We start from the raw sequence: 27,006 nt of genomic DNA, 5'->3' as shown, positions 1-27,006 counted from the left end.
GAATTGAATCTCTGTGGTGGTCTTACTGGGATGTTAGTGAGATTGTGAGAAACAGCAAATGGGTATTACCAATGCCTAACTAACAGGAATCACACCACTGTCCCAAGAGTGTTAGAAGTGTCCCCAGGGACCATTTGTACAAGTCAGCTTGTTACTCAGGACACACCCTGGATTCTTCTACCAAAATGTCCCTGGCTGGAAAGATGTGGCAGTATTATATTGTGATCTTTCCTTGTGTCTTCATATTTTCTCAGATTTAACAGCCAGCTGTTATTTTTTCTTTGGTGGGATTGCCTTGGAATCCACGTCTCATATCTGTGGAGTCACCAACTGCGAATAAAATCAATTGAAAAACAACTTTCCTCTGTACTGAGTACATATGGGTTGTCGGTACACCGTAGACAATATAGTATAACTATTTATTAATATTTCCATTGTACTGGTGCTTTTGAAGGATTGTGAAGGGCATGCTCTGCTACATGCAAGTATTATGGCATTTTATATAAGGGAAGAGAGCAGCCACCAATTTTGGTATCTACAGGTGATCCTGGAACCAATCTCCTACGTAGACTGAGAGAGAACTGTGTGTATGCATAACGATATCTTTCCAAGTGCTGGTATTCTTTCTTATTTTATCCAGCAGTCCTGGGAGCCATATGCATGGAGAGGAATGTTATTAGTCTCAATTTATTGGTTAGGACAATAAAGTTCTGAGATGTCTGTCAGTCGGATGCAGGACCTCTTTCAATGGTCCCTTTTCTCCACCAAGCTGTTCTCCAAAGTCGCTCCTTCCACATCTTAAGGGATGAACTCTGAAGGCGCTCCACTTGCTAGTCAGTCTGTTCTCACTGGTCTCCCCTGTTTATCTAGATAGATGTTCTTGCCAGATCCTTGAAGCCTGGCAGAATTTATTACACATCTCACCAGTTTATTTCCACCAATGAAACTAGCTGGAGGCTGGTCTTGATTGTTGCTTCCCAAAGTTATAGATGCCGCGCAGAGGTTTGAATGTGAGCTTTTCTAAAAGAAAAACTTCTATGCTTTAGTATTTCTATTTGGACAGGGATTTTATTCCAAGTGTGCACACATTTTGTCTGACTGATACTCGGGATACTGCATGTGAGTTCTCTACATTTCGGAAGCTCTTTTAACCTTTACAGAATTAAATTAGCCTACCTTCTAGTGAGCTGTTGTAAGTGAAAATGACCTTTTTTCTCAAAGGAGAACTTGATCACTTTCTGATAAACCAATGTCCACCCTCTAGACAGACTGTTCAGAGTCTAAAGTCTGTCTGCTGCTTCATAGCCATCAGCATGCTGCCACCTTCAGCTTCTAGGCAAAGGTTTGAGTTCTCAAAGTCAAAGCCATAGTCTTCCCTTCCAAGTCTCCAGGCATGTGGTCGAATTACAAAGGAGAGATGACGATGACGACAGTTTCAGAAAGATGATGAAAAGAAGCAGAAGGACCTCTTCATTCCCATGACTGTAGGAAACCACAAGGCCGACCGCTCCCAACCATGGGAAACCCACAGGTTTGTAACTTCTAGACAAGCTGCCAGATGTCTGCGGCAAGGTCAGAAATGGAAGCCAGGTGTTAAAAAACACTCATTTTAGTGTTCCTGTCCCTTTGCTCCTAGATGACACAGATCAGTTCTTTCCGTGAGCCCTACAGGACTGAAGCTATGGTGTCTGGAAGCTGGTGGGATATGCCTGTATTCTGCTGTATTTGATTTCTTTGAGCTGTGAAGAATGATGCACACAGGGGGCCTCTCTGCTCCCTTGAGTTCAGCATATGCACTGCGTTCACCACCTGTTTCATTTTTGAGGGGTGCCAGGTGGGGGTGGGAGCTGTTGTCAATGGAATTGCTCTGTGATCAGAATAGTCCTGGAGCAGACACTGCCTTCCGTGCTGGGTTCGGCCTCTGCAGACCGACACTCAACCACCTTCTGACTGACTTCGCTGCCTTGAACCGGTCCAGAGAGATGATGCCAAGGGCAGTGCTGAGAAGTGACCTTAAGACTCTATGAGCTTTCACAGAAGGAAATCTTTCTGCTGATGAGCAGTGGCAGTTCGGGGAGGGGGTGGGGCATGTGTGCTTGAGGCCTGAGGTTCTGCTCCTCCTGGGATGGTCGTCTGACGTTTGTCCTAGGTACCAGGCGCCTTCCTCTTTTACACACTAGATGCAGCTGGATAAAGTCACGTTTTGTCTCTAGCCAGATCCCCCTGCTGAGAATAAAAAAAAAAATGCTTGGTTTTCAGAAATGCAAGAACTTGAGGCAGTTTTGTCTGGCTTTGAATGTGAGTAAATGGTCCATTGAGAAGAGGCGGGCTGAGCAGGGCTCAGGTCCTTCTATAGGAAACCTTCCTTCCTACCAGCAGGGTGGTTTTCTTTGAATTTCACACTATTTTAAGCTGTTCATTGTGCAGTCTGAGTAGTGCTATATCCCCGCTTCAGTTGGAGGCACTGTAGAGCAGAAATTACATATTATGCTTCTTATAGTCGTAGCAAACACCAGGTATCCTGGCTAATCTATCTACGTATCTATATATCTATGTAGTGTGTGTGTGTGTGTGTGTGTGTGTGAGAGAGAGAGAGAGAGAGAGAGAGAGAGAGAGAGAGAGAGAGAGAAACAGAGACACACAGAGAGAAGGAATGAGAGAGGGTCTCCTTTATCCCATGTTAGCTGACCTTGAACTCCTTACATAGCCATGGATGACCTTGAATGTCTGATCCTCTTGCCTCTACCTCATCAGTTCCAGTGGTATGTGCCTAAAATCCTGGAACTAGTGGTGATTGGCATGGGACCTTAAGCTTTATTTACGTTCTACAAACTGCATTCCTGCTCTATACTTAATGACAAGTGACACATTTATGGCTTCCTTTTACTAAGTTCCTACTTAGATTTTTATCATTACTCTGTATCCTTACCTTTTATTTAGCATGCTCTCCACTGAAATGTCCCTTTAATTTTGCATGTTTAAGTTTTGTAACATATATCCTTAATCCCTTTGCCCTGCTCTCCCTGACAATGAATAAGCTCCATGAAAACAGAATTATTTCTTCTGACACCCAAAATGAACAGTGCCTGCTCCATGGTAGTAACTCGGTTATTCTTAGTGAATGATTGTTTTCTAAGTCATCTCAGAGACTACGTTCTTGACTACTAGTAGGATATAAGGCAGCTTATTCTGAGGAGACCCACTAGCCCACTATACGTTACTAAGCTGGAGAGTTCAGACCCTCAAAGTCCTCTCTTTCTGGAGAATGTAACAAGCACAATTGCATTCAAAAGTCCAAAGAACATTCTCATTATTGCAGAAAAACCTGTGCAATCTACAGTAGTGTCTCTGAATTTGGAAACTATTTAATGGCATGAATATGTGGTATTAACACCGATAAAGATGGATGCACCCTTTATATTTATATATTTCTCTATGAACTGACAATGTGAGACCTTCATAAACACTTGACTTGAAGTAAATGGGTTCTAAGCAGCCAGATGTGACTTAGGATTTCTGCAAGACATATGTCAACCATTTCAAGCAAAGGACACTTATTCTCAAGTTAATTTTTTCCCTACTTTGTTTTTATTTGGAATTGTTTTGCAATCCTTCTTTTGGTAGGAGGGGTACAGGCTGCTGAGACTGCATTTGGAGAAGCTGGTTGTTTTCTCCAGCAAACTCTGATTTGGGTAAGGTCAGTGCGCAGCACCTGCTCTACTTCGAGAATCTGCATGAACAGCACAGTTATGGATTTATTCTGTGCCTAATGTCAACACATTGTCTCACAAGCTTGCCCATAGGGAGGGTCCCTCCTCATTTGTCATCTGGGACCTGTCTGCTCTTCTGGCTACTCTGGGAAGCCATCTGTCGATTTAATAAAACCAGCGCAGCTCTTGAGCCTGTTCTGTGAGGCCTGCATGCAATGAAGGGTTGTCAGACTTCTCTTTGCTCCCTGTTGGCCCAGTATACAGCACACACCACAGAGAACATCCCTCTGCTGTGTTATGCTTTCTCTGCTCCACATCTTGGAGTGTGTACACGAGGACAGTGAAACACACGAAGAGACACAGATAGCGTGGCACAGTGATTAGCAGTGAGTGGGAGTATATATTGTGACGCTGGTCATTTTTAGTGTGCTGGAAGTCACGTAGTTCTGTGTTCCTCTGTTCTTGATGTCAGTATAACTGGCATGGGGAGACGTGGACCATGGTATAATTGGCCATTCTCTGAGTTGATGATGTCCAAGGACACTACACAAAGTTGGATTCCATGAGCCTCTCAGAGTTCTCTCCAGCTTTTTTCCTCTAAATCAGGGCTGCAAGACGTCTTAAAGGCCCAGTCTCTGTTTTTTTTTTTTTTTTTTTTTTTTTTGGTTTCTCAAGACAGGGTTTCTCCGTAGCTTTTTGTTTACTGTCCTGGAACTAGCTCTTCTAGACCAGGCTGGACTCGAACTCACAGAGATCCGCCCGCCTCTGCCTCCCAAGTGCTGGGATTAAAGGCATGCGCCACCACCACCCGGCAAGGCCCAGTCTCTGTTTATTCAACAATATTCATCAACTATTAATTGACTGTCTACAGTATGCTACATAGGAGGCTACAACTGAGGGGATGGACTAAGTTTAACATGTCTGAGATTTAGGGAATTTCCATTCTGGTAAGAAATGGGATGGGGGCAAAGTGTCAAATCAACAAGTAAGTAAAGAAGAAATGAAGAACAGGAGATCGGTGTCCTCTTTCTCCACCCTCCCCCTTTGCCCCTTGACCTGTGACCTCTCTGCTTTTACTGTGAGAGATGGTGCTCGACCTATGTGCACAAAAAGCTGGAGAACTGGAGGATTTAAAAGTCCCCAGTCAAGAGTGGGTTGGAATTAAGGAAAATACCCTAGCTTTCTTACTACCCAAATGTTAAGCCTCTGAACACATTCTCTGCATGTTGTTCAAAAACTCTTGTTAAGGCATGAATGTTTGTCCCCCTCCAAATTCACTGCTCAAAATTCTCCGGATAGCCAGATGGTGGTGCACGCCTTTAATGCCAGCACTCAGGAGGCAGAGGGAGGTGGATCTCTGGGCGTTTGAGGCTATAAAGGAAGTTCCAGGGTATCCAGAGCTGTTATACAGGGAAATCGTGTCTTGACAAACAAAAACAAAAATAAAAATTCCCATAGTAGGTGACAGCATTAACAAGAGAAGCACTTCAAAAATGATTAGGTTACAAGAGACCACCATTATGAAGAGGTCAGGTCACAAGAGACCGCCATTATGAAGAGGTCAGGTCACAAGAGACCGCCATTATGAAGAGGTCAGGTCACAAGAGACCACCATTATGAAGAGGTCAGGTCACAAGAGACCGCCATTATGAAGAGGTCAGGTCACAAGAGACCACCATTATGAAGAGGTCAGGTCACAAGAGACCACCATTATGAAGAGGTCAGGTCACAAGAGACCGCCATTATGAAGAGGTCAGGTCACAAGAGACCACCATTATGAAGAGGTCAGGTCACAAGAGGCCAGCATTATGAATGGGATTTATATTATACACACACACACACACACATGTATATGTACATACACACATACATACATATGGCCTGTTTAGCTCCACCTCCACGTGAGGACACAAAGGCTGTCATCTATGGAGAATGGACATTCACAAGATGACAATTCTCTGGGCACTCTGGGATTTTGACTTCCCATCTTCCAGAACTGTAAGCAATAAATTCCTCTGGTTAATTAGTTCCTTAGACAAATGGATTTTACTAGACTACCCCCAAAGGCATTAAGACAACTGTGAAATGGGCAGAAGACATACTTAGTCGCTTTGTCAAGTGTATGTTGGGTGTGGTTTGAATCTTGGGCATTGTCTATTTTGAAAAGACAAAACCCATTTTTTTTCTTTTTTTTTTTTATAGACAGGGTTTTTCTTTCTTTCTTTTTTTGCTTTTTCAAGACAGGGTTTCACTGTGGTTTTGGAACCTGTCCTGGAACTAGCTCTTGTAGACCAGGCTAGTCTCGAACTCACAGAGATCCGCCTGCCTCTGCCTCCCGAGTGCTGGGATTAAAGGCGTGCGCCACCACCGCCCAGCTAGACAGGGTTTTTCTGTGTAGCCCTGACTGTCCAGGAACTCTGTAGACCAGGCTTGCCTCAAACTCAGAGATCTACCTACTTCTGCCTTCAGAGTTATATTCAGCTTCAAGTTATACAACTTTGATGGTCTTTGACTAGGTATTCTTTTTGGAAAATGCAGGTCTGTTAACTGTATTCTTTGGAGCGTGCTTGTGATATGACTTCATAGAGAAGAATTTTTGAAGATCATTTGTGTATGGAAATTTGTACACAGAATGAATATATGCCAAAAATAACACTAAGATGAAAAGCTTAATAGAAGACTTATATGAAAAATTTAATGAAAGTAGTCAAAATAGGAAATAGGAAATAATTGAGTTTCATTTCTTCTGCTAATTTTTTCTGTATTTTGACAAATTACACAATGTAAAATCTTAAATAATAAAGTTATTATGAAAAAGACTAACAAAGTCATTAAACTGTGAATCCATTAGGGCAGAAATACTTACCCATTAGTGTTTTTTGTTTAATTTTTAAATTTTTTGAAAATTTTAAACATTAGTACTGTATTTATATAATTTCTATGCCCCTCCACACTTGACATACTACCGAGTTCATTTAGTATTGTGTGTATGTGAGTGTGTGTGTGTGCACTCAGGGCTGACCCCTGGGTCTGTATGTCCTATCAGTGGGCTAATCCCTAGAGAACACTCTCTCCCCTCTCAGCTGGCACTGATTGCCTGCAGCTGTTCGTCCAGGTGTGAAACTTTGTGAGTTTCCTCTACCTGTGTTAGCAAGCTAACCGGGATTGTCATTATGCAGATATTGTTTAGGTGACCATATTTTTGAGGTTTCATGGGCGTGGTTTCTCCGTCATGTCTAGAAGATACTATCTAGCAGCAAGCATATTTTACAAGTCTATGGGGACACAAAACACTTGTAGAACATTGAGAGTAGGGCTTGAAAGGTCAGATGATGCTTCTAACTATAGCAAGGCAAATGGTTCACATTCCTGAAAAAGTCAATAGCTTTGTCCATCGGGGAAAAGGGAAAGCTCTGTTTAAACGCATTGTAGCATCTTATTGCTCCCTTAATAATTACAAGCTCAATAAGGTCATTGATATGTGCTCACTTTTATGTTGCACAGAAGCACGATTCTATCTGCCCGCTCGTTCCTTTTCTTTTTCATTAAGACAAGGTCTTGCTACATGGCAAGGCTAAGTCTGAACTCTCTCTGAAGCCCAAGCTGTCCTTGAGTTCCTGGTTTGATTGGTTCTCTTATCTCAGTTCCCAGAGTACTCACAGGTGTGTGCCACCATGCCTGGCTATAAATTTTATCTTTGGATTATGTACTTGGACATTCTATTCCCAAACCTCCTAGCAGTACTGAGCTCCAAGTGCCTCCCTTCCTCTTCCCATTTTACCTCTGTACCCTTCATGCTGGCTTCCTGCTGTTAGTTATTTCTAATTTAAAAGTGGACTCACTTCCGGGCCAGCCTCAGGAAGGAACAGAGCAAGTGTATGTCCATCGTTCCTGTACTGACCCATCACCTCCTTGATGTTTTCTCCTGAGACACCCACAGTGTTTAGAAATAGTGTGGGGGTGATGGGAGATATATTCCATTCCCCCGGAGGTCAAGGAAAGAGACATAAAAACAGGAGATGGGGGTAGCGGCAAACAGAACACATGGTGCCACCCTTCCTTTGGGGTATCTGAGGCAGTTTATAAATTATTAAGTTCAAAACACTCTTCCATGTTTCTGCACAGGTACATGTCTGGGTGGCAACATCCTTGAACAAGTCTCCAGGCCACCTGAAATTTGGCCAGGTTTCCTGATTTGTTCTGTGAGTTATTTTAGCAATTTCTATATTACCAGTATCTGGTCTTCGTGACCCTGGACTCTTCTCCCTTGTACTAGGTTACCAAGTGGTTCGAATCTGCTGTTGTTTATGTCAAATAGATAAGTGCAGTTTTCTGGGAGATTTCAACTGCTCCAAGGATAATTGGGCTCTGTGATCCCAATAGAATTGAAGACAAAGAAGAAAGAAGAAAAGAGGCTGGGGAAGAAAGGAAAAAGAAAGGAATGAAGAAAGGAAGAGAGAGAGGCTTTGCCTTGAGTCAATTTCTGACTATTAAAGGGGAGAATACTTGTCTCATGATGCAGAAACAGAACCAAAATCATAGAAACACAGGGACAGAAAAAAAGATAAGATGAAGTCATTTTATTTGAGAATCTAAAAGTAGGAAGAATGTGATCGCTAGCTGAGGTTCTGACCAGTGGAAGGATGGCCTTCTAATGGGTTAGTGGACTGCAATTCTCCTTTCCCAGTGGATGCTAGAGGAGTGGCCACTGTATGCCTTGTTTCTCTCTTCATAAGTTAACAAAGTGTGTGTAGACAGTAATCTAATGCTTGGCATCAATTTGACAACATATAGGCCTCCAAGAGGAAGAAATATATTTTTTCCATGCAAACCTGGGTCACTGCTAAGTAACCAGTGTCAAAGTTCTAATGGCTCTGGAATTCCCTCAAAACTATATGTGGCATTCAATACATAGAGACAAGCATTGACTATCAGCCAATTACCTGATAGTTACATGGTATAACTAAGTTACTAAGGGATATTTGCCATCTTGGATGCTGAGGCAGGCAACAGACCCATCCGAGTTATCTAAGCAGTTAATTGAAATTCAACAGAGAAATGGCACAATCTCCTTTGCCACTTTAGCATTGGAATTACATCTATCATAAACCTATTTAATCATCCACATCCCGGTCATGCTGTTGAGAAGTGTTGTGGTTTAGTTATGAACTCTCCCATATAAGCTCATGTGTTTGAACACATGATCTCTTGCTGGTAATACCTACTTTTGGAGCTTTTGGAAGCTCAAGGAGATGTAACCTTGCTTAAGAAAGTGTATCACGGAGAGAGACCTGCTTGGAGTTTTATACCTTGGCCATGCTTCCTATCCACTTTCTGTTCGCTGATCAACCTATATGAGCAAGAAACCTCATATTATTGCTGCTGCAACTGTGAGTCACTCCGGTCGCCATGTTGTCCCTGTGATGGATGTTGTTCTGTGATGGACTGTATGCTCAAACTGGAAGCCAAAACAGTTCTTAAGATGCTTCTTGTGTGTGTGTGTGTGTGTGTGTGTGTGTGTGTGTGTGATGTTCATGTGACCTATTTGCATGTCTAAGGAGGCCAGAGGAAAATGTTGGGTGTCATATTCCTTTTCCAACTTCATCCCATGACAGAAGCTCTCCCATATCATCCAAAGATTATCATCTTTTTGGCTACAGTGATCGGCCAACAAGCCACAAGGACCCTTCTGTCTTCACCTCCACCCCTGCCTCAGCACTGGGGTTACATGTGGCTATGCCAAGCTTTTCCTTGGGGGCTAGTTACCTGTACTCAGTCTTGTGCTGAAAGTGATCTTATGCACTGAGCTATTTCTAGCCTTTAATGGGCTTTTTGTCAAGTATTTGGTCATAGCAATGAGAAGAATTACTAATACTACAAACCATTACCAACTTAAATTCTCCCCCAAATTACCATTTTTGGGATGAAGCTATGCCATCCTTTGGGTAAAGGCTGACTAGAGAGCCCAAACCCAACACAACTCAACCAAACTGTCCTTAGTGCACTTACTCTCAAGGAGACAAAAGAAGCAATCTTCAAATTCATAAGGACATTTTGGCCTAAAAGATGTAATTTTCTTAATGTGTATTCTCAATTTAAAAGTCCAGACCTCCTATTTTCAGAACCGGAGGAGTGTTAATAGTCATGCCAGAAAGAAATTAATGTTTGCTTTCCACTTTGTTTGTTTGTTTGTATCCATTCATGTTGAACAACCAGAAGAAACTTGAAGAGCTGCCATGCAAGATTGGATCCCACAATTTATGATAACATTAGCAGTTCAGATGTCCAGAGAGCTTCCTGTTTCTAGTGGTCCTATTTCAAAATTAAATGGTCAGAAAATACAAGCCAAAGTTTCCACTGCCCTGAACCAATCAAAGTGTGTCACAGTGGATGTATGAGAAGGGGGAGGCAGCAAATTCCAGCCGAGAACTTAGCAGGAAGTAATATTCTGTTAACTTTTCATTGACTTCCCAGCATACACAGCTTCAGACTGCTGGTCGCGGGCCTTGAGTGTCCTAGCCTGCTCTGCCGTCACTGAAATGCAGACTCTGGTCTACCTTACGGGGAAGAAGTGTTTGAAATACAGCCAGTTCCACTGCCAAATAAAGAGTCATTGTTCTTAGTAGGATAAAAGCACTCTTATGTCATGCCAAGCCTTTCTCTCTTCCAAATAAACCATGCTCTTTTCACCCCTGGATTTCTGCATACTTTATTCTGGCCACATTGAATTTTATGTCACTCCGACTTCAAGACAGCTTAAGTATCCACTTCCTTGAGAAACCTTCTCCAACCTTGAGGAAGACCAAAATCCTCACTATATAAGGTTGTAATCTCCCATAGCACTGAAAACTTCTTTGTAGTTCTAAGCATAGTCATGATTTTGGTGTCTAAATAATTATTTAATGCTTGCCTAGTCTATCTTTCTAAGCAGCTCCTGCAAAGCTGGTTTATGTCTGTTTGGTCATGCCACTGTGTCTCTGCCCCACACAGTGTCTCACCTTAGGAGTTACTCAGGGAATTCTGAAAACAATTGGCTTCAGCAAGCTTCGGCAGATTTCCCATAAACCCATGCACTTTGGTGTGGCCTTGGTGTCCTGGAGAAGCTTCTTCTCCCCCTTATGGATTTTTTGGACGTATTCAGTGCTTTTCTCGAGTGTCCTCTAGTGTCCAGGCCTTATCATTATACACATGGTAATGTCAGGCCGGTGAGATGGCTCAGTGGGTAAGGTGCTTGCTGCAGAAGCCTAGGAACCCAAGTTCAATACCCAGAACCTGGGTAAAGGTGAAAGCAGAGAGCTGTATCTGTAAAGTTGTACTCTGACCTCCATGTGCATGCTGTGACATACACACATGCATGTGCAGGGACACACATGCCCATGCACACATTATATATATGTGTGTGTGTTTGTATACATATGTATACATGTATGTATGTAGTGAAGAAAGTTAAACATGCCCCTAGCAATCCTAAAGCATGTGAAACATGAAACATGCAAGGTAGCCTGTTTATATTGGGTTTCATGGTCTAAGCTGATGAGGCTGGCTGACCAGGTCTCTTCCTCAAGGAACAGGTTCCACCGAGATAAGAACTCAGATGCTGGATTCAGAGCCCAGAGTGTTAACCATTACACCATAGGAGCTGGTGCATACCCCCCCCCACACACACACACAAACACACATAGTTATTTCTCCTTTGCTCAAAGAAATGCTGGCACTGCAAGTAATGACTGGCCAGGGCAAACATCATTCAGACACTGAATTAAATTCAGCCTCGCAAACGCAAGCCCTCCTTTCTTTTTGCCTGCCTAGCTTTCTGGTTAAGATTTTAGTAATGGCCCAAGGAGAACATTTTCTGTTAGCTTTTCATCACTGTGACAAAAATACTGGAGATAAACAGCTTATAAGGCAGGACGGTTTGTTTTGGCCCATTAATTCAGAGGTTTCAGTGCACGGTCGCCAGTCCTCACTGCAATGGGTTTGTAGCAAGGCAGATCGCTACCATGGGGAGCAGGGGTTAGAAACCTAAAGACAACCGCGAAACTGAAAAAGAAAGGAAAGGGTCAGGGTTCCAACACATCATGTCAGCAAGTCCTTACCTTACAGTCCTTACGCTGCCTGGGTCCTACAGCCTAAATCTTCTATCACCAATACCATGATACCACCATGAGCTTTTAGGGGACCCAAACCACATCATCCTTTCAATGATCCTAGTTTTAAAGCTTTCCTACTTCTTTATCTGCTGGAGACTCATTTTGGGTGTTACTGCTGCCCTTGATTCAGCCTACAGTAATTACTCTAAAGAGAATCACTCACTAATCCCCTTGACTCTGAGGGCCTGCAGCAAATAGTTAAACCCAATGGTGTTGCTTCTTTCTAATGAGTTAACATATCAATGTGCACCATGTGCAAGAAGTTAAAGACGGGAACGGTTAGATCCACCTGATCTCCTTGGCATGTGCACAGAAGAAGTATCAACAATTGCCAGTTAGAGCCTGGGGCCCATGGAGGTGGCAGGGATAGAGTCAACAGTTGTCACTGCAGCCTCCCTTTAAGGCTCGACGTGGGGGACGATCTACCTTCCAGTGGTTTTCCAAATGAAAGCTGGCTGATGCCATCAACTGTGACAGGAAAACAGACCTACCAGGCCTTTCTTGCTTCAAGAGCAGCTCTGGCCAATCTGAACTGCGATGGAGAGGAACTGTACATCCTGATCAGAAGCTGAAACTTCCAGTCTGCATCTACTTTGGGCACTCTTATGCATTCCATATGGCATTTCCCCTGCTCCTTCCTGTTTTGCTTGCTAAGTAGGATTAAGTGTTTAGTCCATTATGGGGTTCCTCCCTACCCATGAACAAGATGACCAAACAGGAGTCCAAGGTAAAAGTGAACTAGATGGTGAGAACCATGGACCCACTGGTTAGCAACTGCTTTTCTTATAATTGGCTAAATAGTGTCAGAATTTAGCTGACTGTGACTGAAATCATTTTCTTTCCACTTCAATTGCCTGGAGTTCACATTCTTGCTAAAACATTTGATTTATTTTATTTTACTAGGCAATAAGTCACATGGCCTTAAGAAAAGGTAGAGGTGAAAAATCTCAATTTTATTTCTATCCCAAGTGGATTGTATCCCCCTATACAGCAGTCAACTGGGGTCTTAGGCATTAGTAAATCCACCTTGATCTTTGCCAAGGTCTCCCTCTTGAATAGGACTGGCAGTATTGGGACATTCTATTAAGGTCTGGTTCCTAATCAACCGCTCATGTGATGTATTTAATAAGACTTCTGGGACATGAGGCCAGATGGAGAAAATCCGTCCCTGTTCATTAGCAAATACAGAGCTGTTTGAATGAAGCCTTTCACTGCTGCAGAACAATGCTCTAAATTTATGATTATTTTATAGACATCATTTGCTATTTATCTGCAACGTGGATTCCTCCCTCTACATCATAGGATTAGTTGGTAACTTTGTACATTTCTTTCTGGAAGAAAGGTGGTGGCGCACGCCTTTAATCCCAGCACTCGGGAGGCAGAGGCAGGCGGATCTCTGTGAGTTCGAGACCAGCCTGGTCTACAATAGCTAGTTCCAGGACAGGCTCCAAAACCACAGAGAAACCCTGTCTCGAAAAACAAACAAACAGAGAGAGAGAGAGAGAGAGAGAGAGAGAGAGAGAGAAATGAAACATGGCTAATCTTCTACCATAAATTATTAATAGTCAAACTTGATCTGGTTTAATTGTCCGCTGAAAGGGTGACCAATGTAGATTTCTTTTGGATTTCCATTTGTGTGTTCATATAAATTCACAGAACTAGTGTCGGTTACAGGTGGTGATTTTTGTTGCTCAAGTTGTGAACCCTCTGGCCAACTTAGCTACCTGATACGGTCCCATTATTTTGAATGCTTCTTTTCTCAACTTTGTGTTCCTCCTCTTCAGAAACCACACACGAAGAAGCTTGACTCCCTGTGGGGGTTAATGATATTAACAAATGACCTCTGTGCATGAGAGGTGTGGACACTCCCAAGGTCATCTTTCTGGGCCATTTCATGCTCGCTAACAAATAACCTCTTTATAAATAACTAATATTGATATTTCCAGTTCATTTCAAGGAATGTATTATCTTTACTTCTTTGCTTTTATAACTGGACTTTTCTAAAATTCTTCAATTGTGACAATTTCATATTTGTTATAAATAGAGAGAAATGAAAAAGCCATTCTAAAACAGCTTTCTTAGGATGGTTTCTAAAATCTATTTGGAGTTTTATGTACAGAATGTGTCCTCCTAAAAGTATAATCTCTACCTTAATTTTCTCTACTTTCTAAGGGCAGCATGCTTTGTGAAGTATGTCCAAGCAAAAAAGATTCACTAGAAAGGGTTATTTCCAAATGTATTTTTGTAATTATAAGTATGCATATGTGTACATGTGTATGTATGTATTCTTACCAGCCATTTCCTCACACAGACAGTATATTACATAATTGTTCTGCCACTTTATACTTTTAAAGCGTTATATCCTGAGATCTCCTTAGCCTCCTTTTTAGTATTCATAACAATCTGTTTTCATTTCGTTATTCTTCATTTATTTTTATGGCTGCGTGTTGGCACATTCCGAAGAACGTATGAGACTTTACTCAACCACGTGCCCTGCTGCTGTCCCCTGGGTGTTCAACCTTTTGCCATTACAAAAAGTGTCACAGCAAATTACTTATTCTATACATCATTTTGTACTCATACAGGAATATCTGCAAGCAAGACTCTTACCCACAAGATTTCTGATGCAAGGGAAAGTCATCGGTACTTTTGGTAAGTATTACTAAATCTTTTCTTTGAGCTCATTGAGGCTGAATCCATTTCAACTTCCAACTGCAATGGATGAGAGTGTCTGTTTCTCAAAAGTCTCATCAGCAAAATGTGCTATTTGAAAGTACGCTACCCCCAAACGCCTAAACAAAATCGCTGCCTCAGCATTTCACGCTCTTCCGTTTATTCAGGGTCACTTCTGGCTCTCTCTTTCTCTGTAAATTCCTGACCCATGCCTATATATAGTTACCATTAATTTTACTCTTCAGTATAGTTCCTAGATGCTGCCTGTGGATTAGGGAGAACCTTCATCTGTGATATTAACTGCCAATTCATTTGACTTCATTTATGGTGTGCTACCATGGTAAACGTGATGGTTTAACATTGTCAACTAGCCAGGATCTAGACTCTCCTAGGAGACAAGGCTCTGAGCATGTCTGGGAGGGAATTTGCAGACTGAGTTCATCTAGTGGTGATATTTTGTTTGTGCTCTAAGAAATAAAGCCTGCCTGGAGATCAACCTGCAGAGCTAGCCACCAGTTAACCACAGAGGCCAGGCAGAGGTGGCACACACCTTTAATCCCAGCCCCTGGGAGGAGGAAACAGGAATGCAAATGGCTGGGCGAAGAGAGGAGATTAGCCCCCTTTCAGGTTAAGGAGTTGGTCAGGCAAGAAGTGGTGTGGCTTGCTCCTTTGTCTCTCTGATCTTTCAGCATATACCCCTATATCTGACTCTGGGTTTTGATTATTAAGAGCAATTAGAATTCGCACTACAAGCTGCTCCCATGCCTTCCTCACAGGATGGACTACACCCTCACATGAGGACTAACCTCACAGAACAGACTCTACCCTCATATGACTGACTATGCCTTCACACTGTGATCCCAGCAAGTCCTTCTTTCCTGAGAGTTGCTTTTGTTAGGTATTTTTTGTTTTGATTTTATTTTCTTCAAGATAGGATTTTCCTGTGTAGTCCGGGCTATCCTGAAATTCTCACTGAAGATCAGGCTGGCCTTGAACTCAGAGATCCACCTGTCTTTGCCTCCTCAGTGACAGGATAAAGGTGCACCTCATCATTGCCCAGTTTAAGCATATTTTGTTGTCATTTTTCTTTTTGTCTTTTTCAGAACTGAGGACTGCAGCGAGGCCTTTGCACTTGCTAGGGAAGCACTCCACCACTGAGCTAAATTTCCAACCCCCTTTTATCAGATATCTTGTAACAGCAATGAAAAAATATAATCTATGGTGTTTATCTTTATGATAAATCTTTTAAAATGTTAAATTTGCAGTATTTTCTTTTTATTGTTTCAAATGATGCTGAATTTTTAATTGCCTGGACAGTTACATCAATATATCTGGTTACAGTTTCAAGTTATATTCATAGAATTAATTTCTTATTGTTTTAAGTGTAATTTTTGTATGGCTTTTGTTACACAATGACCATGTACCTAAGAAGAGTGAAGAGTCATGGTAGGAAACTCTGACCTACCAAGGAGAATTCAGCCACCTGAGGAGACAGAGAGGATATTGACAGAAACCAGGAAGAGGGTTTGAATGAGATTCGTACCAGCCAAGGACTCTAAACGTGGTGCAAATCTTTGCCCTTAATTTCTGTAGCCTCATCTCCTCCCGCTTCTCTCACACTTTTCTCTCTCTCAGATTCACATCCTGTCTAGCCTTTCTCCATAAGTAACCTCAACCAATCCAGAAACTCTTCAAATGTGGCCCACAGTCTTATGCTGAAGCAGTGTTACAGTGTGTAAAGTACCTGGTTTCTGTTCAGACATGTAGACCTGATCGTGAGTTCCTGCCCCATGTTCCCTCAGACTTCCGGGATATCTCACCTTTCACATGTGAATAAACAGAATTTTGACCGACTCACTAGATGTTTTATATATTTTTCTCACTCGGATTGCTATTCCACCATCTGAACCACTTACTCATTTCCCCCCCAGGAAACGACTGACCATTCTTGTCTGGTGTCATCTGAAGATGTGCATTTCTCTCTGTGGTTAACGGTAAACGTCTTTCCTCTAAAACAGCCAGTCAGTCACAATCTCGTTCCTGTTCTTTCTCCTTGCGAAATATATCATGCCATGGTCTTTCCAAAGACTCTTAAATGGCTTCCCTTGACCTACATAATAAAAACAAGTACATGAATAGCCATAAATATGTATTGTTTGAGAAGTAATTCTGTGACAGTCTCTTCCTAATTATTTTATATGACCGTCACGTGTTACCTGATCTAGGTCCCACAACAACCTCTTGGTGTGTATGGTCGTTACTGTTACTCACATTTACCACATTTACTTAAGGAACTAAGAACCTCTCTCTAGAAACAGAGAGCGTCATCAGATGTGGGAGAAGGAAAATGTGGGCTAATAGCAGACTGTTCACTCGAACAGCCTGTAGCAGACTCCTCGGGCTTCAGCTTCCGCCATCTTTCCTCTTTTTCCAGAGTCTCCATCCTCACGGGACTGTTTTCTCAGCCCGTGCCCTATTTCCTGCCTCTCCACCTTCCACGTTATGTACAGGTTTCTCTGAGCATTCCTGCTATGGTGTCCACTAAGCTGTAAAAAGCACTTTCCCCCACATTGTCCGAGAAGCATTCTTTTGTCACTTACTAAGTGAGAAGGTCTTGTTTTCCAAAAGATTTTCAGAATATCCTCTTTATTTCTGTCTCATCACTCAGTATCCCTCTGTTTTAATAGGACGCTCATTAGGAGACTTCTCAGTAATTAGTGAGGTATAGATTTTTCCTAATATACTCTAATTGTTGAGAGCAAGAATGTCTTCATAAAGTGCATCATAAATTTTGACCGTGCTCTTACAGAAGTCAATATGAGTCCCTATCTGTCTGTCTATCTATCTATCTATCTATCTATCTATCTATCCTTCCATCCATCTACCTATCATCCATCTATCTACCCATCTACTTACCTGTCATCTATCTGTCTATCTATCTATCTATCTATCTATCTATCTATCTATCTATCTATCTATCTATCCATCCATCTACCTATCATCCATCTATCTACCCATCTATCTATCTACCTATCATCTATCTACCTATCATCTATCTATCTATCTATCTATCTATCTATCTATCTATCTATCTATCTATCTGTCATCTGTCTGTCTGTCTATCTACCTATTCTCTCAACCTAAAGTTTTGATAAATACAGTTTTTAGTTGAAAATTGCAACACCGAGTCCTGCTACAGCCTCCGATTTGTATCTTTCCTGCGGCCCTGCTGTGTCGAGCTCTTTACCTTATACCACACAGTGCTGTCTTCAGCAAAGGTCATGCCCCAGAATCACATAATCAAGTTACACAAAACAAAGACATAGAAATAAATTTGGGGTTAAATTATTGGTACCAAAATGACCAAATAATCTATAATGTTTTAAGTAAGTTTACAATTCTGTCTTGGGCCACCGTCATAGTTATCCTGTGGCACATGGAACTGTTAGGTCAATGTCTAGATATAACTGAGAGAAAATTTTAGTTTTTTCTTCATTCAAAATAAGTTATGACCCTATATTTTATCATTTAAAAAGTCATTGGGGTACTCCATTGTGAAGGGCAAAAGAAAAGCCAAACCAAACTATTTAAGTCTGGGGCAAGTTTCTCCCATATTGGAGTTACATGTAGGTACTGTGTTAGTTTATTTACCTTATATGAGCACCTTTAGACAGTCTGTTTTGTCCCTTATCTGGTAAACCAACCAATTTTCCTCTAACTTTGCCCCCTTCTAAGCATATTTCAGTCTTTCCCCATCCTAAACTCACAGTACAAATCTTACAGAATTAATCCCAAACTTTTACCCCCTGACAGAAAGAAAGAAAATGCTCTCAACTTGTCTGCACAATGTTCCTATGAGGTCAGCACTCACAGAACCAGCCCTGTCTTTTTAGCAGTTGGGCAGACCAAGTACAGACAATAAATGGCTTTGCCCAAGGCTACAAGACAAGTTGGTACTGGAGTTGAGCTGGAACAGAAGGGAGGAACCCTGGCCCTTTGCCCTGCAACCAGACACCAGTGTACGGTAACCTAAGAGTCCCTTTTCCTTGGTTTTGTGTTGCACGGAAGATAGGGGCTTTTAAAGGGGAAACTTTCTTCTCTTTCTGGCCAGCATGATAACATTCTTGCAAGTCAAGCTCCAAAATGACCAGAGATGCGTGTGTTCGCTCTTCTTTGTTCTGATTTGTGTTTTGTTCCTGCTGTTAGGGAGATCTTTGTGAGAGCAATAACTTGTATTTGATCTACTAAAAACTTGTCTCTGAACTCAAGCGGTCCAGTTTGCCATTGAGGATGTCTGAACTCAGAGAGCCTTTCAAGGGCGGATGGTTAGTTCCCTGGTCTCAGCCTCAGTAAGAGCCACTGTCCTTGGCGGATCCTTGGGCCAGTGTTCCCCCGAGCAGCTGTTTGCACCTTCTGTCTCAGATCTGAGGAGGTGCCAGCGGCTTCTCTCTGTAGTTGCTCTGGGAACAGGGGCCCTGCTGTGGAGGAAAGTGTTCTCAGGAAACATTGCTCTGCAGCAGGAGAAATTTCCATAAAGTTCTTAAATATAATAAAATGTAATTAAAGTGCCTCGTTGAGGTAGCTCTCTTTGAAGTTTCATGCTTGCATAATAAATGGAGCCATAAACCAGGGCTCGAATTGGAGGTTTTATTCCTTTTTACAGATTGATTCTCATTAATTATCTACTTGACCCCTCCTGTTATAGAGAAGTAAGTACCTGGCACACCATAATTTGCGCTGATAAAAGGCAGTAAAAGATGAACTCACCGCTGAAAATGGAATCTCACACGCTGAATGTCACTTTGTAGCTGGGGAAAATGAGAGCTTGTGTTTAGAAATCGCACTCTCACAGCCACAGATGAGCTCAGGAACACGAGTCTACTCCGCATTGTTCCGGCTTTTCTAGCACTGAGCATCTCAATTTTTTTCGCAAGTGGTTGGCTCTCAGGTGAAATCAGCTACCTGTCATCAAGGAGATTTGTTGTTGTTCTTATTTGATGTCTTTCTTATTCCTTTTGTTTTGTTTTGCTAACTTATCGCTCACAGGGCCTAGTAACCTCTATCCAGCCATCAGGGATGGGATGGGATGGCTGCTTTAACTTGGAGTGAAGAAATAAGATTTCAAGGCTTCTTTTTAACTTCTCACCAAGTTTCACATGCCTAGAAATAACCACAGAGACAACGAAGGCTTTGCCATGACAGCAGTAAGAAGTTGCTGCTTCTGCCAGGAGGCTGATTACCTGTGACTCACGCTCAACTGCACACTCACTGACAGCTCTTTGGGTGAACCCTCGCTCAGTCGTAGCTGAAATCGATTGGCTTTCTGTGTGGGGACGTTTATTTGTGTACGCCTGCATGCCCATATGTGTTCAGGCATCTGCAAGTGGTTTAAGTGTTCCTTCGTCCTGGGCTGTGGGGACTGGGGTGATTTCAGGACAGGAGAACCTCTGTACAATGCAAGCATTAGTGAGCACTGCTGAAAAAACAACCTTCAAGCTTGGTCTGGAGAGGCATTCAGTTAAAGAGGTTGAATTGTGGAAATGAGCTAAAATAATAGTTTTAGAAGAAGAGACTGAAGGCTGTCAGTGTTTGCTTTGCTTTTGTTTTCTTCTGGAGTCTCTCTCTCTGTGTATGTGTGTGTGCACGCATGCGCACACATACACATGCATGTGTGTGTGTAGATACTTCATGGCCTTGGGAAGGTGGCTGGATCTAAACAGGAACAAGAATGAGAAGAGACTCATGGAGATGAGAGTGAATCAGCTATGTTGAGGCAACATTGTAAATCAGAGGGGATTTGATCCAGACAATATTTTATTTGACCCCTAAGAGACAATCTTCCCATGACAGACCTTAAGAACTAGACACCTTGTCATCAGATGACACATGCATCTTGAAGGATGGCCCACAATGTCCAGTTCAAGAGAGAAAGTCAAAGTGCACCAAAGTGCAGCAAGGCCAAAGTATACTAAACAATCTGATACAGTTTCTTTCAAGGATATTTAAAAAGACACATTAATTATAACTTCTTCAGTTATGAATAACAGAAACTAACAATGAAAAAAACCAACCAAAGAGTGGAAATTAGTATTATGATATAAGGGCAACAAATTGATCTCAAAGGCAAGTTATGGCAAGTCTTTGAAGGAAGCTGGAACCACTGGTATAGACAAAACATCCTCTCTCCAATTCTCTCCTTTGTTTTCCTACCTGCTATTTCCCTCTCTCCATTCCTTTTTCTCTCTTCCCTTCTCTTCCCCACCCTTGCTACCCTGCCCTTTAGTCCTCTCCTGTCTCCTCTGTTCCCCTGGATTCTTAAGCAAACATACGGCTAGGTTCCAAAGGAAGCTGGATTCATGGGGATATAGGAAATATCTTCTACAATTCTTTCATCTCCTTTTCTCTCCCTCTCCTTTCCTTGCCTCTTCCTCTCCTTTTCTTTGCCCTCCCTTCTTCTTCCTCTGGTCCTCTCTTCTCTATTCCCCTCCCCAACCCTCTCCTCATCCCCCTCCCCTTTTCTTTCTCTCCTCAACCACACTTTCAGATTTCTTCTCTTCTTAATATCAACAATTCTCTTCTTCATCACAAAATCTCGCTTATTTATGGAGAGTTCTCTGTCCCTCCATGTCCTGCAGCTGCATTTAAATAATCACTCAGAGGCTTAATATTAATTACAGAATATTTGGCAGATAATTCGGGCTTATCTTAGATCTAAATTAACCCATTTCTATTAACCTATGTATTGCCAAGTGATCATGGCTTTACCAGCATCTTGCTTCTTAGGTGGCTGACTCAAGTATGACTCTGCCCTTCTATCTCTATCTCCATTTGGCTTTCCTGCCTAGCTGTATTCTGCCTGGCTATCTTTCAATTCAGCTTTTATTATCAACCAATGAGAGCAACACATATTTACAGTGTGCCGAAAGGTTATCCCACAGCATTTCCCCTTTCTGTCTAATCAAAAAAGAAGGTTTTATCTTTAACAGTGAAAAATTACATACAGTAGAACAGCTATCAATTAAGAATTACAGTTACAATATCTACTCTGTCTGTATTTGGCAAAAGTAGAGAAAATACTCTATTGCCTATTTTATTTTGGTGAGTCTAAAGTTTTATATCTAGTTTACCTTTTTAATCATAACTACAAGAAACTATAACTATCTTGTCTTCAGCTCCATCAAAGATCCAAAAAGGAAATAATATTACCTGAGTAATGTTACCTGACTGCTGTACTTTGCTAAGATAAGATGGGACAGTCCTTCAAAGTTCCCTGCTTCACAGGAAAGTCTGTCTGATATCCTAGGCCTGTTGACCAAAGATAGATGCCTCAATGTTACAAAGGAACATTGGACAAATGTCCACATAGTATGTTTCTGTCATTTCTTACATTTTTGGAAATTGTTTGCATCCTGGATCAACTCAGTTAGCAGCCTTGAAGCTGTTCTAGATGCTGAACAACCTAGGCCATTTGTTTTTATTGGTGTCTGGCCACCTTGTTTTACAAATGTATAAACTTTTAAAGGCAACACACATATCTATATTAGTACAAATATACACTGCATTTTTACACAAGCCAGCTAAAGACAACTTTTTGCTTTATGTTTGAGCAGGTAAAGTATGTTTCTTTAGGTTTATTTTCTCTTGTTTGTAGTTGGAATTTTCAGGACTCTTCCTCCATCAAACCTGATTTTTCTTAACACAGAATGAGTCCAAAGCCTCTCATTTTCTGTGGAAACAAAAGCATAACCACTCTTTCCCAAAGTAACATTTTTTTAAATATATAGATTGGTTTAATTTAGTAGCTTTTCAATGAGGTATCTCTCCATACATTAACAATCAAAAATCTGAAGAAAATACAATAATCTACATAATCCAGACTCTCTGTACATTTCCATCTTTATGTGGCTTATTCCTTTTTTATTACTCTATTTCCTTATTAAGGATTTTATCTTTAAATCATTTTTTAAATCTATGACTGTTTCTTTCCTATCTCCCCTCTCCCAAACCTATATACATTTTTAAAACATGCTGTGACCCATGTTTGAATTTGTCCTTACTGTATATTTAACTTTTTTGTTTGTATGAGCAAAACCGCTAATACACCATGCAGCTGTGCTTTCAAGCCCTCAGGCAGTGACTGAGAAAAGCTTCTTTACTGCTGCCCATGTAAGAGGATGGGAACGTGCCATGCAGATTAGTTTATGACAGTTGGTGGCCGTCTCTATCTCATGGGCAGTTGTTGGAAGATGCCTCTCTGTACTATGGAGAGCATGGGAGACAAGTAATCCCATTGTTGCTCTGTTTCTTCATGTTTAGAACCTTTTAATGCTTTTTTAAGGTCTTATGTGGATCCATGCCCCATGTTGGGTGCCATATGTAACCCACCCCATCATGTAGCTGCTTTTTAAATAATCACTCAGAGGCTTAATATTGATTATAGAATATTTAGCCAATAACTCAGGCTTATTAATAACTACTTCTTACATTAAAATTAACAGATTTACATTAACCTATGTATTGCTAGTCACCATGGCCTTACCAGTCCTCTGGCATCTTGCTTCTTGAGTAGCTGGCTTGAGCCTCCCTCCCTGACTCTGCCCTTCTCCTCTGTTAGACTTTCCTGCCTAGCTGTATTCTGCCTGGCTATAGGTCAATTCAGCTTTTATTATCAACCAATGAGAGCAACACATATTCACAGCATATTACACATATTTCTGTCTAGGAAACAAGCATGAAAAAAGTTGGATTCTGGATCCTCATGACCTCTCTTTGATTTGTCTCACAATGCATTAGATACTTACCATGAAACAATCAATGGTGTCAAGGCATAGGTATAGGGGATGAGGCAAGGATGAAACAAGGTCATCGTGTCTGGTAAGCAAGCTGTACTAACTGTGACAATGTGCACATGTCATTACATAAGCAACAGCAATTCCTAGAAAATCAGGGCAGAGCAAAGTGTGTCTTTCAGATAACAGCCAAGCATTTTCTACAATAAGGTAAATAATGTAAATAAAAATAAGGTAAAAAAAAGATTTATGATAGATAGAACAAGGAGAATTAATAGTCACTTATAGAGAAAACATACAGAGAAAACTGTAGTTGAGACTTAATAAGCTCTGAGAGGAGCGTATCAAGGTAGCCATATCTGATAATAATATTGTGGCTTCCACTAGAGATGTTGTGTTCTCGCTGTCAATCTATATGCTGTTGTCACCAACAATATGAACCAAGATACCCAATGATGAAGCACAATGTGAAGGACAGTTTTGATATTTTTTAGCCATAGAAAGCATAGTTTGTTTAGCGTAAGGGTTGAAAGGGTGAGAGATATCAGTGGGCAACAATTATATAAACTTTATATATAAACAATATATAAACTTTACCCAACAAGAACCCCAACTTGCCCTGGGGTAAGGGCCTCCACAGTCACAGTTCTTACAAGGAGTAACGAAAACTGAACACTGGAACAAATGTCTGATGTCATCTCCCCTCCCCTCTGCCAAGAAAGAGAGGACCCTCCCCAAAATGTTCCCTGATGAACCTTGTCCAGTCATCCTTGGATAGGAATAAAAAGAACATTTAAAATCTTTTTCATATTGTATCCAGAGCTATGTACCAGACTGCTTGTGTTGTGGTCTTGAATACAACCATGTGCTTGGCTAAATTGCATTTTCTTTTTTTGTGGTAATTGAATTTGTTATTGGCCATGAGCCTAATGTACAACTAGAGAAAGAAGATGAGGGGCTGGGGCTGGAAAAATGGAATCGCTGCAGTCCTGTGTATCAGAGGCAGACAGAAGAAGGCAGAGAAGGCTAGGCTATGCAAATGTTCTTCTGAAAATCATTAGAGACTGTGGACAGCATCAAAGGGCATGGAGGTAGCAAGAAGTGGCTGGTCACATTGTGTGTGTGCTTGAACAGGCATGCATTCTAGAGGTCTAAGATTGCTTCGATGACAGAGATATGTTGGGTCAAAGATAAATCTTACTCAGTCCTTCAATATGCCAAATAGATCATTCATTATTCAATATTGCCTAGAGAAATAGAAAGGAGAGATAGACGGGAGATATATATTCTTGGCTCTAAACTCATCCAGATAACTTACACATACACTGAAATAGCCATAGTAAAAATTTCCATTTTATATCCATATACTCTGAAGCATCATAGCCTAGCAGCATAGCATATGATTGAGTGTTGCTTACTTTCATGGCTGTGAGTAACTGGGTGATGTGGCTCAGTCACTATCCCACCTAGGAAGGTATTTTACTTTTTTTCCGATTAATTATGCATGCAGACATCATTCACACAGCACACAGACTCATACAGCACAGAAACACTCAGACACAAGCACAGACACACACACAGCACAGCACAGTACAGGATAGACAGACTTACCTTACCTGGGACTCAAATCAGCGACCTCGGGCTCCGCGGGTGGCGCTCCAATCCTCTCAGCCAGCTCTCCAATTGTTGGTATTTTACTTCTTTCATTAGCTCAGAAAAAAACGGAAATATTTAAACTTTCATGTCTCTTGAATGCATACCATGTACCACCATTGTAAGGCGAAAAAAGTTATCAATCATTTTAAGTCGTGGGAGTCTGTACATCCAAGGATTGATCCCCAAATATTGGCCCTGGCAAGCTTGGAAGCTGAGAAGTTCCATGACCTGCTACTTTGTAAGGTGGAGATCAAAGAAAAGCACTCATAATACTGGTGATGGGGGAGGCACTTGTTTTGTACAATCCAGCAACTCATATATGCAAAAGACCTCTCAGATACACTCAGAAATAATAGTTAATCAAATATCTGGGCATCTCACAGCACAGTCAGGTTGGTCCATCAAATTAACCATCATAGACAGGAATAGGCTTCCCTTTGCTCTCAGCATGTATACTTCTCTTTTATTTGCTCAATAAGGGCCTAAAACTGGATCAAGATGTTGTAAGGAACACAAAGAAGGAAGCATGATCTGATTTTAAAATTCTCTCCTGACTCCTTTATAGCTTTTTCTGACAAGAATGGAAAATAGATCTCATTACACCAACTAGGCAACTGACTGGTGCCTGGCTTCGTGTTGTGCATGTGAACTGGTATTTTATGCTGATCTTCAGTCTGGGTTGAAATAAATTGTTGCCAAGGATGAACTTGAACTTCTGATCTTCCTGCTTCCATCTCCCAAGTACTGATACCACAAATGTGAACCACACTACATCTGGTTTATGTAGTGTTGGGAACCAAAGCCAAGGCTTCCTGCATGCTAGGCAAACACTATGCCAACTGAGCCACATTTTCAGCCCAAGGAGGCTGGGGGTTTCTATAGCTTCAGAACATGGTCAAAAGCTACTATGGATAGGTATCTGAGAAAAGGGCAACAAAACTGATTTTTTTCTTTTTTTTATTAATTAATTTATTTAATTATTAAAGATTTCTGCCTCTTCCCCGCCACCACCTCCCATTCCCTCCCCCTCCCCCAATCAAGTCTTCATCCCTCCTCAGCCCAAAGAGCAAGCAGGTTTCTCTGCCCTGTGGGAGGTCCAAGGACCACCCACCTCCATCCAGGTCTATTAAGGTGAGCATCCAAACTACCTGGGCTCCCACAAAGCCATTACGTGCAATAGGATCAAGAACCCATTGCCATTGTTCTTCAGTTCTCAGTAGTCCTCATTGTCTGTTATGTTCAGTGAGACCGGTTTTGTCCCATGCTTTTTCAGACCCCGGCCAGCTGGCCTTGGTGAGTTCCCGATAGAACATCCCCTTTGCCTCAGTGTGTGGGTGCACCCCTCGCGGTCCTGAGTTCCTTGCTCGTGCTCAGTTTCCTTCTGCTCCTCCTTTGGATCGTGAGATTTCAGTCCGGTGCTCCAATGTTGGTCTCTGTCTCTGTCTTCGTTCATCGCCTGATGAAGGTTAATATTCAGGAGGATGCTTATATGTTTTTCTTTGGGTTCACCTTCTTATTTAGCTTCTCTAGAATCACGAATTATAGTCTCAATGTCCTTTATTTATGGCTAGAAACCAAATATGAGTGAGTACATCCCATGTTCCTCTTTTTGGGTCTGGCTTACCTCACTCAGGATAGTGTTTTCTATTTCCGTCCATTTGTATGCAAAATTCAAGAAGTCATTGTTTTTTACTGCTGAGTAGTACTCTAATATGTATATATTCCATACTTTCTTCATCCATTCTTCCATTGAAGGGCATCTAGGTTGTTTCCAGGTTCTGGCTATTACAAACAATGCTGCTATGAACATAGTTGAGCATATACTTTTGTTGTATGTTTGGGCATCTCTTGGGTATATTCCCAACAAAACTGATTTTTTAAAAACAATTGTGATACAATATATTATTTATTTAGTATATAGAAGCTGTGTCATACAGAAATCCTAAAATAAGAGCAGAATTAAAAACAAAATCATCGAGTACTTACTTCTCCCACCAAACACCCTTGGAGCCAGTGGGTAACTCCTCT

This window comes from Chionomys nivalis, chromosome 15 (assembly GCF_950005125.1).
Source record: "Chionomys nivalis chromosome 15, mChiNiv1.1, whole genome shotgun sequence".
NCBI classification, from domain to species: Eukaryota; Metazoa; Chordata; class Mammalia; order Rodentia; family Cricetidae; genus Chionomys; species Chionomys nivalis.
Note: the sequence above shows the minus strand (reverse complement) of the source record.